The sequence below is a fragment of the Elephas maximus genome, chromosome 25 (genome assembly GCF_024166365.1).
Source record: "Elephas maximus indicus isolate mEleMax1 chromosome 25, mEleMax1 primary haplotype, whole genome shotgun sequence".
In the NCBI taxonomy this organism is placed as follows: domain Eukaryota; kingdom Metazoa; phylum Chordata; class Mammalia; order Proboscidea; family Elephantidae; genus Elephas; species Elephas maximus.
Genome location: NC_064843.1, coordinates 12,473,153 through 12,491,285, shown reverse-complemented (window position 1 = coordinate 12,491,285; position 18,133 = coordinate 12,473,153). Strand labels below are relative to the sequence as shown.

The 18,133-nt window shown below is 44.5% G+C and overlaps 1 protein-coding gene and 1 pseudogene across 1 annotated transcript in view; both read right to left on the bottom strand.

The window, feature by feature from the left end:
- Positions 1 to 17,093, bottom strand: part of LOC126067742 (zinc finger protein 343-like) — a 78,208-nt gene extending 61,115 nt beyond the window's left edge. Inside the window, exon 1 of the mRNA XM_049869929.1 lies at positions 16,768 to 17,093. The gene's annotated coding sequence lies outside the window, so the exon portion shown is untranslated. The remainder of the gene's footprint in view (positions 1 to 16,767) is intronic.
- LOC126067739 (zinc finger protein 343-like) overlaps positions 1 to 18,133 on the bottom strand; it is an 88,867-nt pseudogene that overhangs the window by 9,730 nt on the left and 61,004 nt on the right.

Here is an 18,133-nt window from a genome sequence, read left to right as displayed (position 1 = left end):
TCCCACACATGCTGCCGCTCACCCTACCACAGGGCCCCTTCCAGGCCTCTCACTGTCTTCAGTGTCACAGCCCTCGACCTGTGTTACTGCCCTTGACCTGTGTTACAGCTCTTGACCTGTGTTACAGCTCTTTCAGGAGGTTCCTTGCCTCCTGAAGCCGTCAACTAATAGGTTCTTGTCAAACAGACTAGGGAGCTGAAGTCAGCCAGACGTAGGGTTGGAAGAACAGAAAGGTTTATTTACAGTTCGCAAGCTGGGGGACAGGCAGGGTCCCGTGACCTAAAGCTGCCAGCTCCCTGAACCATGGCAGCTTCGCCCCTTTTATAGGGAGTGACATACATATGCACGAACAGTGAGCTGTGAATCTGCAGTCTTGTGATGCGTGTGCAGTCCACATCATTTTAGTGAAGGAGTTTTTGCACACAGCTCCAAAAATATTGCACACAGCCCTAAAAAAAATGGCGACGGCTTGCTACTGCCTCCCCAGGAAGGTCATATAGCAGGTAGATTTGGAGTCAGCGCACCTGGGCCTCAGCTCCTGCCAGAAGAGAAGAAACCCGGGGATTCCGCTAACCATGGTGAAGTGCTATGAGAGTTGTAACAAAAATGTACGAAGAGTAGACTTCTCTGAAAAACAATTATCATGGGATACTTAATAACCCTTTCATGATTGCCTGCTTCACCCCCTCTCTGCTTCTTCTTCTTTTTTTTTTTCTCTGCTTCCTCCGCTAATTCTCTTTCCTCTGCTTCCTGTCTGTAATGACCTCTGTGGGGTAGACGGCTTATCTACACAAACTCATCAATTTCAAGGAATGGCCCTCCCAACACTGGCCACAAGCTGACCTCTAGATAAACCACAGAAACTTCGTCTGCACAATTTATTCACCATTCCCTCCAAGTGCATACCAATCACAGGGCAGGCTGCAGCCCAGGACCAAACAAGAAGTACCAAAACCAGGTTGTTTACATCTTACCCAGGAAATGTAACAAATCTTCTGGGGTAGAAAACTAGGGTAAAGGTGACGCTCCAGGGTTAGAAGGAAAATCTCTCAAGCTGCCAAGAACCAAGGCAAAGGTCACATAAACAAACGCATTTCACCAGAATATGCAATAGTGGTTATGTTGTTGTTGTTGTCAGGTGCCGTCAAGTCAGTTCCGACTCATAGCGACCCTATGCACACCAGAAGGAAACACTGCCGCGTCCTGCGCCATCTTTACAATCGTTGTTATACCTGAGCCCACTGTTGGAGCCACGGTGTCAATCCACCTCGTTGAGGGTCTTCCTCCTTTCCCCTAATCCTGTACTCTGCCAAGCATGATGTCCTTCTCCAGGGACTCATCCCTCCTGACAACATGTCCAAAGTATGTAAGACACAGTCTCGCCATCCTTGCCTCTAAGGAGCATTCTGGTTGTACTTCTTCCAAGACAGATTTGTTCGTTCCTTTGGCAGTCCACAGTATATTCAATATTCTTCGCCAACACCACAATTCAAAGGCATCAGTTCTTTTTCCGTCTTCCTTATTCACTGTCCATCTTTCACATGCATATGATGTGACTGAAAATACCATGGCTTGGGTCAGGCGCACCTTAGTCTTCAGGGTGACATCTTTGCTCTTCAACACTTTGAAGAGGTCCTTTGCAGCAGATTTACCCAATGCAATGCATCTTTTGATTTCGTCACTGCTGCTTCCATGGCTGTTGATTGTGGATCCGAGTAAAATGAAATCCCTGATGACTTCAATCTTTTCTCCGTTTATCATGATGTTGCTCATTGGTCCAGTTGTGAGGATTTTTGTTTTCTTTATGTTGAGGTGTAATCCATACTGAAGGCTGTGGTCTTTGATCTCCATTAGTAAGGGCTTCAAGTCCTCTTCACTTTCAGCAAGCAAGGTTGTGTCATCTGCATAACGCAGGTTGTTAATGAGTCTTCCTCCAATCTTGATGCCGTTCTTCATATAGTCCAGCTTTCTCGTATTATTTGCTCAGCATAGAGACTGAATAGGTATGGTGAAGGGATACAACTCTGACGCACACCTTTCCTGACTTTAAACCAATCAGTATCCCCTGTTCTGTCTGAACAACTGCCTCTTGATCTATGGAAAGGTTCCTCATGAGCACAATTAAGTGTTCTGGAATTCCCATTCTTCGCAACGTTATCCATAATTTGTTATGATCCACACAGTTGAATGCCTTTCCATAGTCAATAAAACACACGTAAACATCCTTCTGGTAGTCTCTCCTTTCAGCCAGAATCTATTTCACATCAGCAACAGCATCCCTGGTTCCATGTCCTCTTCTGAAACCCGCCTGAATTTCTGGCAGTTCCCTGTCGATATACTGCTGCAGCCGTTTTTGAATGATCTTCAGCAAAATTTTGCTTGCATGTGATATTAATGATACCAAAAAACCCAAACCAAACCCAGTGCCGTCGAGTCAATTCCGACCCATAGCGACCCTACAGGACACAGCAGAACTGCCCCATAGAGTTTCCAAGGAGTGCCTGGCAGATTCGAACTGCTGACCCTTTGGTTGGCAGCCGTAGCACTTTAACCACTATGCCACCAGGGTTTCCGATATTAATGATATTGTTCTAAAATTTCCACATTCAGTTGGATCACCTTTCTTGGGAAGAGGCATAAATATGGATCTCTTCCAATCACTTGGCCCGGAAACTGTCTTCCATATTTCTTGGCATAGATGAGTGAGCACCTCCAGCACTGCATCTGTTTGTTGAAACATCTCAATTGATATTCCATCAATTCCTAGATTCTTGTTTTTTGCTAATGCCTTCAGAGCAGCCTGGACTTCTTCCTTCAGTACCGTTGGTTCCTGATCATATGCCACCTATTGAAATGGTTGAACATCGACTAATTCTTCTTGGTATAATGACTCTGTGTATTCCTTCCATCTTCTTTTGATGCTTCCTGCATCGTTTAATATTTTCCCCATAGGATCCTTCACTATTGCAACTCAAGGCTTCAATTTTTTCTTCAGTTCTTTCAGCTTGAGAAACACCGAGCGTGTTCTTCCCTCTTGGTTTTCCATCTCCAGCTCTTTGCACGTCATTATTATACTTTACTTTGTCTTCTCGAGCCGCCCTTTGAAGTCTTCTGTTCAGTTCTTTTACTTCATCAATTCTTCCTTTTGCTTTAGCTGCTTGATGTTCGAGAGCAAGTTTCAGAGTCTCCTCTGACATCCACCTTGGTCTTTTCTTTCTTTCCTGTCTTTTCAGTGACCTCTTGCTTTCTTCATGGATGATGTCCTTGATGTCATTCCACAACTCATCCGGTCTTCGGTCACCAGTGTTCAATGCGTCAAATCTATTCCAGATGGGCTCTAAATTCAGGCAGGATATACTCAAGGTCATATTTTGGCTCTCGTGGACTTGCTCTGATTTTCTTCAGTTTCAGCTTGAACTTGCATATGAGCAATTGATGGTCTGTTCCACAGTCAGCCCCTGGCCTTGTTCTGACTGATGATACTGAACTTTTCCATTGTCTCTTTCCACAGATGCAGTCATTTTGATTTCTGTGTGTTCCATCTGGCGAGGTCCATGTGTATAGTCGCCGTTTATGTTGGTGAAAGAAGGTATTTGCAATGAAGAAGTCGTTGGTCTTGCAAAATTCTATCATTGGATCTCCAGCATTGTTTCTATCACCAAGGCCATATTTTCCAACTACTGATCCTTCTTCTTTGTTTCCAACTTTTGCATTAAAATCGCCAGTAATTATCAATGCATCTTGATTGCACGTTCAATCAATTTCAGACTGCAGCAGCTGATAAAAATCTTCTATTTCTTCATCTTTGGCCTTAGTGGTTGGTGCGTAAATTTGAATAACAGTCGTATTAACTGGTCTTCCTCGTAGGCATATGGATATTATCCTATCACTGACAGCGCTGTACTTCAGGATAGATCTTGAAACGCTCCTTTTGACGATGAATGCAACACCATTCCTCTTCGAGTTGTCATTCCCAGCATACTAGACTATATCATTGTCTGATTCAAAATGGCCATACCAGTCCATTTCAGTTCACTAATGCCTAGGATATCAATGTTTATGCATTCCATTTCATTTTTGATGATTTCCAATTTTCCTAGATTCATACTTCATACATTCCAGGTTCCAATTATTAATGGATGTTTGCAGCTGTTTCTCCTCATTTTGAGTCACGCCACATCAGCAAATGAAGGTCCCGAAAGCTTTTACTCCATCCACGTCATTAAGGTCGACTCTACTTTGAGGAGGCAGCTCTTCCCCAGTCATCTTTTGAGTGCCTTCCAACCTGAGGGGTTCATCTTCCAGCACTATATCAGACAATGTTCCGCTGCTATTCATAAGGTTTTCACTGGCTAATGCTTTTCAGAAGTAGGCTGCCAGGTCCTTCTTCCTTGTCTGTCTTAGTCTGGAAGCTCAGCTGAAACCTGTCCTCCATGGGTGACCCTGCTGCTATCTGAATACCACTGGCATAGCTTCCAGCATCACAGCAACACACAAGCCCCCACAGTACGACAAACTGACAGACACGTGGGAGCTATAAAGTGTATATTTTATTTTTTAAATTCATTTTATTTTATTTGGTCCATTCGATTTTACTGGTTGTAATCTTTCGAAGAAGTACAGGCAGAGTGCTCCTTGGAAGCAAGAATGGTAGATTTTGTTTCACGTTCTTTGGACGTGTTATCAGGAGGGACAAGTCCATGGAGCATGTTATCAAGCTTGGGAAAGTAGAGGGTCAGTGAAAAAGAAGACCCTCAACGAGATGGACTGACACAGTGGCTCCAATAATGGGCTCAAACAGAGCAACAACTGTAAGCACGGTGCAGGACTGGTCAGAGTTTCGTTCTGTTGTACATAGGGTCACTATGAGCCAGAACCAACTTAACAGCACCTAACAACAACAAGCTTTATGGAAGCAGACTGCCAGGCCCTTTCTTCCGTTTGCTTTTCACTGCACAGGTTCAGGTCACCAACCTTTATGTTAATAGTTGAGCAGAAACTGTTTGGCACATAGAAAGCTTCTGGCATATAGAAAGCCAAAAATCCCCGTTCTTGAGTCGATTTCGACTCATAGCAGCCCTACAGGACAGAGCAGAACTGCCTCAAAGAGTTTCTAACGCTGTAAATCTTTACACATGCAGACTGCCACATCTTTCACCCATGGAGCATGGTATGTCTGCACCACTGACCTTTTAGTTAGCAGACAAGTGCTTAATCACAGCTCCACCAGGGCTCCTTTTCCACAAAGTAGGTGTTTAATAAGTATCTACTGAATTAATAGAGGAAAAGAAAACAAGACGTGCTCACCCAACGAGAGCAGATTCCTGTATATCTCCAGCATTACTTCTTTGTATAGGTTCTTCTGTTCAGAGCTCAGTCTCTTCCATTCTGCCTCCGAGAAGACCACAGTGACATCCTCAAATGTAACTGGTTCCTATGATGAGCAATAAATCGATGCACAGCAAATCACCATCCATTTTCCCAAGGAGAGGAGTTTAACTGGTGGCCTCCAAGAGTCTGGATCTGAGGAAGTTCATCTAAGTCTTTTCAGAGAACACAGTTCCCCATATATCAAGTTCTGGACACGACTGTACACCTGGCTTTGTGATAAAAAATCTGTGGGAGCACAAGTGATGCACAAAACGCATCCTGGCCCTCACACACCTATGATTTCATTGGAGAGATGCTGTGAATCAATTTGAAAGCACTAAGCAGTATTCAGGAAACCCTGGTGGCATAGTGGTTAAGTGCTACGGCTGCTAACCAAAAAAGTCAGCAGTTCGGATCCGCCAGGCGCTCCTTGGATACTCTATGGGGCAGTTCTACTCTGTCCTATAGGGTCACTAAGAGTCAGAAACGACTCAAGGGCAGTGGGTAAGCAGTATTCAAGAAAGTGATTGAGAATTCATAATGGAGGAGTGCAAAGACAGGAGAGTACGGGATGGGCTAGAAAAGAACCAAAGGCGTCATGGAGGTGGGGCTTGTGCTGGGCATGAAGGGACAGTGAAGATTTAAAGGAGAAGATGGAAGCAAACTTCAACTACAGAGAAAAGTGGGAGTGAATATATGGGGTCTGGACGGAGCATTTCTGAGGAGTACAGGAACTGAATGGGATCTGTAAAGTCACTGCCTTTGTGTATGTATTTTAATGTCCTTTTCTAATAAAGTCCTTAGCACTTCACTCATCAGGCAGAGTAGTATCTCATCTATGCAAAACAGCTTGCAAGAGAATGGCAGCAATATTCCCGAAAAAGGACATTTACAGATAACTGAAATCTTTAAAAAAAAAAAAAAAAATACCCTTTAACCCTTTGCCATTGAGATGATTCCAACTCACAGCGACCCTATGGGACAGAGAAGCGCCTGATGTTGTTTCCAAAGCTGTAATCCTTATGGATGAAGACCACCAGTTCCTTCACGTGTGACGGAGCTAGTGGGTTTCAACCACTGATCTTCTGTTTAGCAGCTGAGTGCTTAATCACTGTGTGACCAGGACTCCTACAAACACTTTATTGAGGTATAATTTAAAATTCATTTGTTTTATAATTTACTCACATTAAACACAAGAAGTCCTCACTTTGCCCAGTTCCAATATGCACGAATTTCAGTTACCACGGTTTAAATAACCTTGTTGTTATCGTTAGGTGCCATCGAGTCAATTCTGACCCATAGTGACCCTGTGTACAACAGAACGAAACACTGCCCAGACCTGCGCCATCCTCACAATTGTTATGCTTGAGCCCACTGTTGCAGAATAAAACGCAAAGGTTCATATTTCAGTTGCCATGGTACATTAACTGTGAGAAAGTGCATAAAAGTACAAACTTTTCTGCTAGCTCTTCCTTTCACAGATTGCTACAAAAATAGACACACATCAAGATCAGTAACAAATCACATTAGCTCTTCAAAGTCCGGCTGACCTCAGGGGAAGGAGAGGGGCTGATGTAATCAATCAGGACTGTGTAATGAAGTCAACGGAAGCTCTGGACACAAAAGCTCCCTGGGCTTCCTGGTTGGTGAGAGACGTCGATGCACATGTGATGGCATCATATCCCTTTCTGGGACACGGAAGATCTGCCCTGGGAAGCCTCCCAGACCTTGTCCTACATGTCTCTTTATTTATATCCTTTTTTGCTATAAAGAAACTGTAATTCTAAATATAGCCCTTTTTGTCAGTTCTATGACTCATTTCAGCAAATTATCAGACCCAAAGGAGTAGTGGGTGCCAACAGGTCAGAAGTGAGGGACTCCGGAGGGGCTCCCAAGCTTGTAGTTGGCACCCTGGAACGGAAGAAGAAAACACTGCATTTGTGGCCAATAGGTCAGAAGTGAGGGAGCTCAGGGCAGGCTCCCATGTTTGCGGCTGGCATTCTGAAGGGGTTGAGGAAAACTGAATTTGCAGCCAGCAGGTCGGAAGTGAGGGTATCGTATGGACCCTCAAACTTGCGGTTAGAATGCCTATGTGGCAGTATGGAGAACAGTATCCTTTTAACCTGTGAGAGTGACCTAGCTCCAGGTGGCCAGGGTTAGAGAAAGAAGTGCCGTGTGGGTAGCTGTTGTCAGAACTGAACAGGGAAGTGGAAAAGTGGATTATTTTGTTTTTTTACTAAGCTATTTCTGCGTGTTTAACAAGTTCCATAATTAAAAAGTAAAAAGAGATCCAGTATACTATCATTAGATAGCATATATGTGGATGTACAGTGGAATTTAATAATACATTTCTAAATTTTAATAACTGTACCTGACACGAAGGTATGAAATGTCTAAATGTTGATCGTCATCCCCTTTCCCAAGACAAAATACACACAATATTCTCCGGGAAATGAGCCAGCATTTCAGAAAAATAAGGTAATTCCAACTCACCAGTATTTGGGGCTTCCTCTTCTTCTCTTGGAGCCAGTCAGTATCTTTAGAGGACAAACCTAAGGCAGAAAGAAAAATTCTGAGAAAGCCAACCTCCCAGAACGCTCCCAGAGTAGCTCTTCTCAGTGAGATGAAAGGGAGTAGTCACTTCACTCAGCTGTGGCCACTGATGCATTCTCACCTGAACCTGGAGCCTTGGTCCCCCTCTTTACCACTCAACACCTCTCACCTTTTGCCTTATGTTTTTGAGTCAGTTTCTTCATGGTCTCTGTAACTTCCCTGTTCTTTGAAGCCAAAATCTTCTCCTAGTCCTGCGCTCTCCAGGCAGAAAGGTCAGGCAATGAAATGGCTCCAGAGTCAGTTCAGTGACTGCCCTGAAATTCTGCCACAGGGCCAGATGGAAGTTATTTCATCTCAAGATGGATTTCTGCTGCTTGCGGTGACTTCTTCAAACCTCAGTTATGAAAGCCCTCTTGTTTCCGTGTATCTAGGACCTGTGGGTAGAGAAGCAACTTGATGCTGCTGGATCCTTCACTGTGTGCTGAACCCATGCCCCCTCAGCAGGGATCCTGTCCTCTCTCACCTGCCTCACTCAACAATCACACAGTCTCAGTCTACTTGGCTTGTCTGGATTTTCTGGCCTATAAGCCCTCAAGTCTGTTCCCTGACACTCTCCCTTACCTGTCACAATTTACTGCACCCCTCTTGTCCTACACCTCAGATTCAAGCTCCAAGTCCCAGATCAGTTTCTGCTACCTGAGTCACAGAGAATACAGAACACAGCCTAAGGCCTGTGGAGAAAGAGCCTCTAACATCTCTCTCCAGACCCATCAGGGCCTGCAGCAGTCAGCTTCTGACTCCCTGCAGTGCAGTGAATTACTTAATATGGCCCTTCTAGACATAATCTTTGTGAGAGAAAGAAAGAAATGAAAGATGAAGAACCATACATAGTAAACAAATAACATCATGAATAAAAATCAACACAAAGCTGGTTCCTATGAGATGGAGGTTAAATTTATTCCAGATTTTCAACTTCTCCAAGCTGCTCTGCCAGTCCATTATCTCGGACACCAGCCACTCCCCCTCCCCTCAACACTCTTTTTTCCCTCACTGGGTTTGGTAATCCGCTGCAACGTCATCCAGAATTCACGAATTGTATTTACAGTAAGTAGTTTCCTGGGTATACAATTCAGGAGACAACTCAGAACAGCACGCAACTTGAAAGTTAACAGACTACAACTCATGATGCAGTTGGCCAACCAGAAGTGCTTTCTTGCAGGATAACCTTTGGAAGCAAAAATGCTCTTCACTGGTTCAGTTCTCCATCAAGACCATGGACAGTTCTCCTTTCACTGTCTCTCTACCCCTAACTAGCCCAGCTCACAGCCAGTATAGCAGCTTGCTCACCTCTCTTAGTTGCTGTCTGCCATCAAGCAACCCCCGCCCTCTGTCCCTGCTAGCTAGCCCAGCTCGCAGACAGTGTAGCAGATTCAGGTGCACTCAACTCCCACAATGCTCTGCTTCTCTGCCAGCTCAGCTTTTAGCTAGCACTTCTCTCTCTCTAGCAGGAGGCTTCAAAAACCTCTACTTTTCAGCCACTTACATACCCCAGTCCTCTTCAGTTACAAAGTAGGGCCTCTCTCATCAGACCAGAGTTCAACCAATCCTCAATTACCCATGAGATGTCAATCAACTCAGGTCTTGTTAATTACAAGGGGAGACTAGACACAAGTATCAAACTGTCAAGTTTCCAATTCACCCAGAAAATGTCAATCAACCTGGGGAATCCCCTAGGCAAAAGTAACACTACCTCCTTACTCCCCTCCCCCCGCCCCAGAAAATAAACTGGGAGCCCCACCCCTACAGAGTTGCTTCTCCAAAGAACTAGGGCAAAAGTAACAACTCCTCAGGGTTTGGGGGGAAAATCTCCCAAATTATTTTTCCAAAGAACCAAAGCAAAAGGCCAAATAAAGGAACTCATTGCACCACATACAGGTTCTCCAAAATTCTACCCAGTGACACTTCTGCCCATAGCTCTCAACAGAACAAGTTACATGGTCACTCTTCAGTTCAACAAGGTAGGGAGGTAACCTTACAGGGAGAGGCCACACAAGAGTGATGCCATGATATCTGACAGCCAATAAAACAAGTTATAAGAAGGTCCCAAGCCCATGAACCCATTCTTACCAAGCCACAGTCCCAACTATTGATTGGTATTTCAATGTGCTAGCATCTGTGGGCATGTTCAGGACACAAAAATAAAGAACATAAGTCTCACACTTGCCATACCATCAGAGAACAGACAGAAATAATGACCAAGAAAAACCCAACTCAGCACAGAAAGAACAGGATGATGTCTTAGCAAACCCTAAAAACACAGAGGCAGTTGGGTTAGGCTGCAATCAGGGGTTAGCTTGAAGCACACTTGAGCAAACTAAGGGAGAAGGGGAAGGGCATGAGCAGCTTGAGGCTCTCCTCAGAAAGAACGTGCAAAGGGAGTCCCAGAAAATTACTGAAAATACATTAGGCTTATCACAAAGAAAAAGGAATTGTGAAGGTTGCGGTCTCGTTCATGAGATTCCAAGCACACCACTCCTGCTGCACTTGTAGATAGAAAACAGCGCTTTGCCACAGCTCGCTGGAGCACTTTGTAGTGTTGCCCAGCTTCAGCTGTTACTATTTGTCAATAAAACTCCTTTTCTTTATTCCTAACACAGCATTGGATTTTGTCATTTGACATTTCTGGCATCAAAATTGGGATAGCAAAGGTGCACTGCCTGCAGTGACACCCGAGGGATTGAGGATTTGGGCCCTTGTACTAGCTGAGACATTTGAGCTCTCTGCCTCTGCGAGCTCTTGGGAGTCATCACCAAGCAACCTCTTGAATCTGAGCTCCACTCCCTCTGCGTTGGAAGCTCTTTCAGGTTTTACTGAAGGACCCGTTTTTGTCCAGATCTGTTTTTTCTATCCTTTCAAGGCAGGTTTCTCTATCTTTCTGGAAAAACGGGAAACACTAAATCTAAGGGCAAACTGGAGCCACTCTGAGACTCATGCCCACTATATGAACAAGCACTTTGGTTCTTCAAGGTGTGTGCTTTTGTCTGGCTGGCATGACCTCAATAAAGATAGTCTTAAAAACCAGTGGCCACTCTGAGGTTCCAGTGAACTTTTGAAATTGTTTTTTTTTTTTTTTCCACAGTCAATTAGAAAATTGAGGCACATGAATCAAGCCGTCTGAATAGGGTGCTTATTTTGATTGGTATTTAGAGGCCTCCAGAAGATATCAGGAGAGCAAAACTACTTCCCTGCAGGATACCATTTCTAAATTAAGTGAAAAAATAAGAAATTACAGTATTGAAATTCAGGCCCTACTCCCTCTGCTCCCTTGTCAGCTGCTACACCTTTGTATTCTTCTTTGCCTTCTAAGTCCTCCGGTAACACTGTATCTGAACTCCCTTTCTTTCCAACAAAATCAGCCGACAGCTGTCTGAACAGCCCTTTAAAATCAGTCCTAGTACAGATGAAGAGACTCTTCCCCATATTACTTTTATCCTTTAGATGCCCTCAGAATTGCATAATGCTCTAATTTTATTCTTCGACAGTTCAGAAGGAATAAAACCAGGATTTGTATGGTTGTTATGAAGGAAACCGAGTTCATTAAGCTGCAACAAAATGTGGGCACAGGTTCAAGCATCATAAATGCCTCTAGGGCGCTCACTACCAACAGAAAGAATCTGGTGAAAGGATAAGGTGGAACACGGAATGGACCAGGGCATTAGGCTGTCCACCAGCTGCAAGACAACTCTCATCCAAAGGCCATCTGTGAAACAAAACACTGAGAGCAAACACTACAGTAGATCCCCCTCCCCCTGCAACTAGGAATTTTATTTGGCTCTGGGAAACCAAAGTTTCAACCTAATTTTTAACATTCTTAAATAAGCCTGGATTTCCACTCAACCAGGACACTGGTTTGGGGTTCATATTTAAAAACACCATAAGCTGAATATAATCGAAGTAATTTGGAATTTCAGTGATCACTTTGGGAAAATGAATTCCCATTTGTATTATTTTTTGAGAACTTAGTTCACTGCTTAGTCAAAGAATGTGAATAAAATCCCTCCATGAGAGACTCTGGCAAGTTAAAGAGTTTACCTAGGACTTGTTTTTTCTGTTGATTTGAGTCAATCTTGCCAAAGAATTGCTGTATATACTTTAAGAAACTGGGTTGATTGTGTTGTATAAGGCTGGTTTTTGAGCTGGTCTCACAGATCAGGGAGTTTATGCGATTTTTCTATTTCGCTTTGTTCTGAGAGCTTGTCTTTAGAACACTGTGTCTTGTACCGGTTGTAGGCCATGGCTGGCAGTTGCTGTTTTTCATGAGGCAGTCTTAAATCTCAGTTCTTTTCCAAGAAAAACTGTTTCTTGTGCCTGTCTCATGATTTGGGCTTTTAGTAGCTACTCTCAGAAACTTTGATATAAATTTGACTCTTTGAAAAGTAGACTAAAAAAGAAGGATAGCTTATTTGGATTGGTGTAACAATGCTTTAAAAAGGACAAATTACTCTAAATTGTTTCTCTAAAGGATCCTACAAAATATGCAAACGATAGGTTAGTAAGGTGTAATGATTTCCTACCTCCAGACTTTTGTCGTTGCTCTTAGGTGCCATCAAGTTGGCTCCAACTCATAGCAATCCTATGTACAACAAACAGAATGAAACACTGCCCAGTCCTGGGCCATCCTCATAATCATTATACTTGAGCCCACTTCTGTAGCCACTGTGCTAATCCATCTCATTGAGGGTCTTTCTCTTTTTTGCTGACCCTCTACCAAACATGATGTCCTTCTCCAGGGACTGGTCCCTCCTTACAACACATTCAAAGTTTGTGAGATGAAGTCTTACTACCCTCATTTCTAAGGAGCATTCTGGCTGTACTTCTTTCAAGACAGATTTGTTTGTTCTACCAGCAGTCTCTGGTATATTCAATATTCTTCACCAACACCATAGTTCAAAGGTATCAATTCTTCTTCAGTCTTTCTCTATTCACTGACCAGCTTTTGCATGCATACAAGGTAACTGAATACACTACAGTTTGGGTCAGGCACACCTTAGGCCTTAAAGTGACATCTTTGTTTTTATACATTTTAAAGCTATCTTTTGCAGCAGATTTGCCTGATGCACTACATCATTTGATTTCCTGACTGCTGCTTCCATGGGCATTGACTGTGGGCCCAAGTATAATGAAATCCTTGACAACTTAGAAAAAGGACTATTTACAAAGGTGTGGCCTGAATTAGGGAATCTAGAAAGGATGCTGATATACCATGGGTGCTTACAAGAGCATAGTCTTCATGAATCCTAGGCCTAAAGGTGGTGGGGGCAGTTAGCAGAATCAGGAGATAGAACTATGTAGAGAGGGTTGCTTGACAGAAGTCTGGACCTTCATCAGAGTTACACAATTAACTGAGCTAAGCCAGCACAGAGGGAGCCAGGAGAATAAATACATAAAAACAGCAGAGGCAAGAACTCAGTAAAGTTAGAAAAGCCATCTGAACTAAATCTCCTGCCAAAGCTAATAAATAATTGTTGTGGATTGAATTATGTTCCCTCTAATAAATGTGTTGGAATCCTAACCCCTATACCTGTAAATATAACCAAATGTAATCAATTACCTTACATGTAATATAACAATCATCTTTAAAAGCATTCTAATGTAATGTACTCAATTGGTCAGTTGAGGTCATGCCATAATAGAGTAAGACTTACACCTAATAACTTCTGAGTTACAAAAAAAGCAGAATAGACACCGATACACACATGGTGGGAAGAAGGTGTCATGTGAGGGTCATCTACAAGCCAAGGATCTAAAACCCTAAAAGGAAAGAATCCACACTATTAATTACTAACTTCGGGCAGTCAGAGGTAGACAATAAGAAATGACCCTTGTTAGTAGGTGAAGAGTATGATCATTTCTACCTCAGAGCAACAACTCAAAAGGCAGTGTAGAGGGGAGCCTAAAGTGGGGAGAAGATATGAAAATCTGGGTAGTAGAGTAGATGAAGGGAGAGGCAGAACGAAACAGCATACCTCTCAAGGCAGAAGTAAGAGGACTCAGTAGCTAATCAGATGGATGGGAAATCAGAAAAAACAAGGAGATAAGAAGGATATGATGTTCTAGTTTGTGCCAAGGTGTGGAAGTTGCAGCCATTAACAGATATCAGCAATAGATAAAGAGAAAAGGAAGGGACAGGGAGAATTCACCGTGCTGAATTCCAGATACTCCTATCTCTCATGCTTCTTACTGCTCAAAGAGTGTAGGGTTTGAGCTGTAAAACAACATTTTTAGGACAAATGGAAAAAGTTCAAAACAAACTGGGTACTAGGGAATTATTTTTAATTTTTTGACTGCAATAACAGTATTGTAGTTATATTTTCAAATGAAGTCCTTATCTGTTGGAAATGCATACTGTAATATTTACAAGTGAAATGGTACGATGTCTGAGATTTGCTCCCAAATACCCTAGTACAGAAAGCAAAACATTGGGGCTGAGGGGTACTGAATGAAACAAAATAGCAGAACGTGCAAAACTGATGGAGTTCCCATCCTGATCACAGCCATGTTACACAAATTAACTTCTTTAATGTGCTACTACTTCTGTAAGATGGGAATTTTAATTACTAACTTTCAAATTGGCTGAGAAAATTAAATACTTCAGTGATTATAAAGTGCAGTGTCTGGTACAGAGCAGCTGCCTAATAAGTGATAGCAACTATTATTTTGTTTTCATAGAAGCTGGCAAAATCTCAGGAATCCCCAGGATGAAATGCTGCGGGGGCAAGAATGGTGATAACCTGAATCAGAACACGAGTCTGGGGTAATATTTCCTGTACAGGTCCTTCTGCTTAAAACAGGCCTGGTACGTGGAAAAGCCGACTGGGCCTCCGAGCCTAAACTGAATGTTGCAGGGCACAAAACGTCAAGGACACGTAAAGGACATTCACGCACCATATGGAGCAGATGACACACTGCAGGAATGTGAAAGGCTAGTGATACCCACACAGAAGTGGTCTGTCAGGAGCCAGGAGTCCTCCCTTTCTCTACACAGTCAACTCAGGACAGGCAGTGATATGAGGTGGACCTGGCAATGAAACAGGCAGACTCTCTCTCTCTCTGTCTCCAGGTATCAGGCTACGAAACTCCAAGATTTAAAGGAGGCGACTTCCTCTTCTTTAAAAACAAACAAACAAACGTCTGAGATCTGTCATAGAAGAGAAGACTGCACAAAGCCAAGTGAATACAGTCTGCCCTGACATCTAGATGATACTGAATAGGGAATTCATCTTTTCTGTGCCTCAAAGCCACAAGCTGTATTACTATTAAAAAGTTAACACTTACTAAATCCTTACTACATACCAGAAACAATTCAAGGCACTGTAAAACTTTACCTCCCAAAGTCCCATGACTTAGGGCTTGTGATAAGCCGAGGCACTGAGAAGTTATGTATCTTGCTAAAGGTAACAAAACTAAAGTGCCTAGATTTGAACTCTACCTGTGGAGGGCCACATTTTGAGCCAGTTAGGCCAATGATATTGTCAGTAGCGACTGAACCTTAAGTGATGTAACAATTCTCAAAGTGGATCCACACACAGGGCTGAGAGGATATAGATGAGATAAGACTGGTTCTCAAAGTGGATCCACACACAGGGCTGAGAGGATATAGATGAGATAAGACTGGCTGTGAATTAATAAATGCTGAATCTGTTGATGTGTCCATCCATTTCATTTTACTACTTCACTAAGGAGGCTGAAAATTTACCCTTAATAAAGAATTAAAAATTAAAGTCCTGATACCTGGACCCTACCAGAAATGCTGGAAGTGATCTGGATACTCAGTTAACAGCCTCAGGGGTTTCCGCCCTACCTAACCTCTCTACAGCCTCAAACCAGAGGTGGCCAGCTGAGCCTCAAGACTCAAGGCAGAAGCAAACAGGGGAAGGGGGAATCAGCCAAAGGACTACCCATGCTACAATTGAACTGGAGATCTTTGTCACACAGTAGATCACTCAATAGACACTGGGACAGCAGGTCCCAGTAAAGCAGACCAGCCTCCACTCAGAAAAGAACTGCCTAGATGCAGGCCCCAACGGTGCAGTTCCCCACCCACTAGAAGCCCCAGGGACTCCAGACCCAATAAACTCTCCCACGATCCCCCAGGAGTATTACATCAATATCAAGTTCATCTCTAATCATCTCCCCACCCCCGCAGTCACACCAAGGCACAGCAGGTCTGAGACACCACCAACCCCCGCCAGGCTCCGCTCAACTACCAACTGGGATGTCCCCAGCCCCACCAAAAACACACAAACCTTGACATGCACGCTGAGTCGTGAGTCGTGGATTCTCACCATGACCTGAAAATGCATGACCAAGTAAGTGCTCCTCACCCCAAAACCTCCGGGGTTTTATAGCACTAGCCGAGCCTCCACCAACAGGGGGTGATAGTCTCTTTGCCCCTGGCTGAATTCACGCCACAGCCCAAATACCCCCGAGAATGCACGATAGGGGCAACCCTCTCGATTCGGGGAACTGTTTATCCCTGACTAACCCCACTCCTTTCAAAACAGAAATTCGAGGTTCCAGAAGTCTCGCCTCAGCCTCAACCGGGAGACGGAAGGTCTGCGGAGCGCCTGCAACTCAAGAAGTCAAGCCTGGGACTCACTTACCAACTTCCTCGCCCCCAAAGCGCGTCTAGAGCCGCACCCCCTTCTCCTAAAATGGAGCGTCCGGAACCGGAGAAGCCGAACCGCCGAGCGCAGCCCCCGCCCGCCGCCGGGCCCTCTCCCCTCCCGCCGAGCTCCACCTCGGGCCCTAACGCTAGGCCCAACCCTTCCCGACCCTCCTTACCGCGGGGAAAAGACGCCCGGGGGTCGGGGACCCTGAGGGTCTCGCTCGGTCCCTCCACTCACCGGCCGCGGGACTCCCCCAGAACTACAGTCCCCAGAATCCTCGCGGCCTGCGGCTCCCATTGGCCGTCACCGGAGCAGCTTCTGAGCCACGCGGGTCACGGACCCGGACGACAGCCACTGGGGCGACAGCCTCTCTGGTCACTTCTTAAAATACCCACTCATCAAACCCTAGTGGTCCCCCAGTGAAGTCTCCGTCCCTGCCCGCCTCAAACGCTACACTCGGGTGAAGCCTCCGCAGCTACTTTTACTGACGACTTCCGACCCGCCCTGAGGCACATGAGAATACCTCCGAGTCACTTCCGGTTGGCCTCCAAGGCCCGCCTAGGGCGCTGGCTGGAAAGCTGACTTTTTAAATTTTTATTGTGCTTTAAGTGAAGGTTTACAAAACAAGTCAGTCTCTCACACAAAAACTTATATACACCTTGCTACAAACTCCCAATTTCTCTCCCCCTAATGAGACAGCCCACTCCCTCACTCTGCTCTTTCTTTTCATGTCCATTTTGCCAGCTTCTAGCCCCCTTTACCCTCTCATCTCCCCTCCAGACAGGAGATGCCAACATAGTCTCAAGTGTCCACCTGATCCAAGAACCTCACTCCTCACCAGCATACCTCTCCATCCCATTGTCCAGTCCAATCCCTGTCTGAAGAGTTGGCTTTGGGAATGGTTCCTACCCTGGGCCAAAAGAAGGTCTGGGGGCCATGACCACCGGGGTCCTTCTAGTCTCAGTCAGACCATTAAGTCTGGTCTTTTTACAAGAATTTGGGGTCTGCATCCCATTGCTCTCCTGCTCCCTCAGGGGTTCTTTGTTGCGTTCCCTGTCAGGGCAGTCATCGGCTGTAGCCAGGCACCATCTAGTTCTTCTGGTCTCAGACTGGTGGAGTCTCTGGTTTATGTGCCCCTTTCTGTCTCTTGGGCATGTAATTACCTTGTGTCCTTGGTATTCTTCATTCTCCTTTGGTCCAGGTGGGTTAAGACCAATTGATGCATCTTAGATGGATGCTTGCTAGCATTTAAGACCCCAGACACCACTCTCCAAAGTGGGATGCAGAACGTTTTCTTAACAGATTTTACTATGCCAATTGACTTAGAGGTCCCCTGAAACCATGGTCCCCAAACTCTCGCCCCTGCTATGCTGGCCTTTGAAGCATTCAGTTTGTTCAGGAATCGTCTTTGCTTGTGGTTTAGTCCAGTGTGACCTCTCCTGTATTGTGCGTTGTCTTTCCTGTCACCTAAAGTAGTTCTTATCTACTATCTAATTAGTGAATACCCCTCTCTCACCCTTCCTCCCTCCTCCCCCATAACC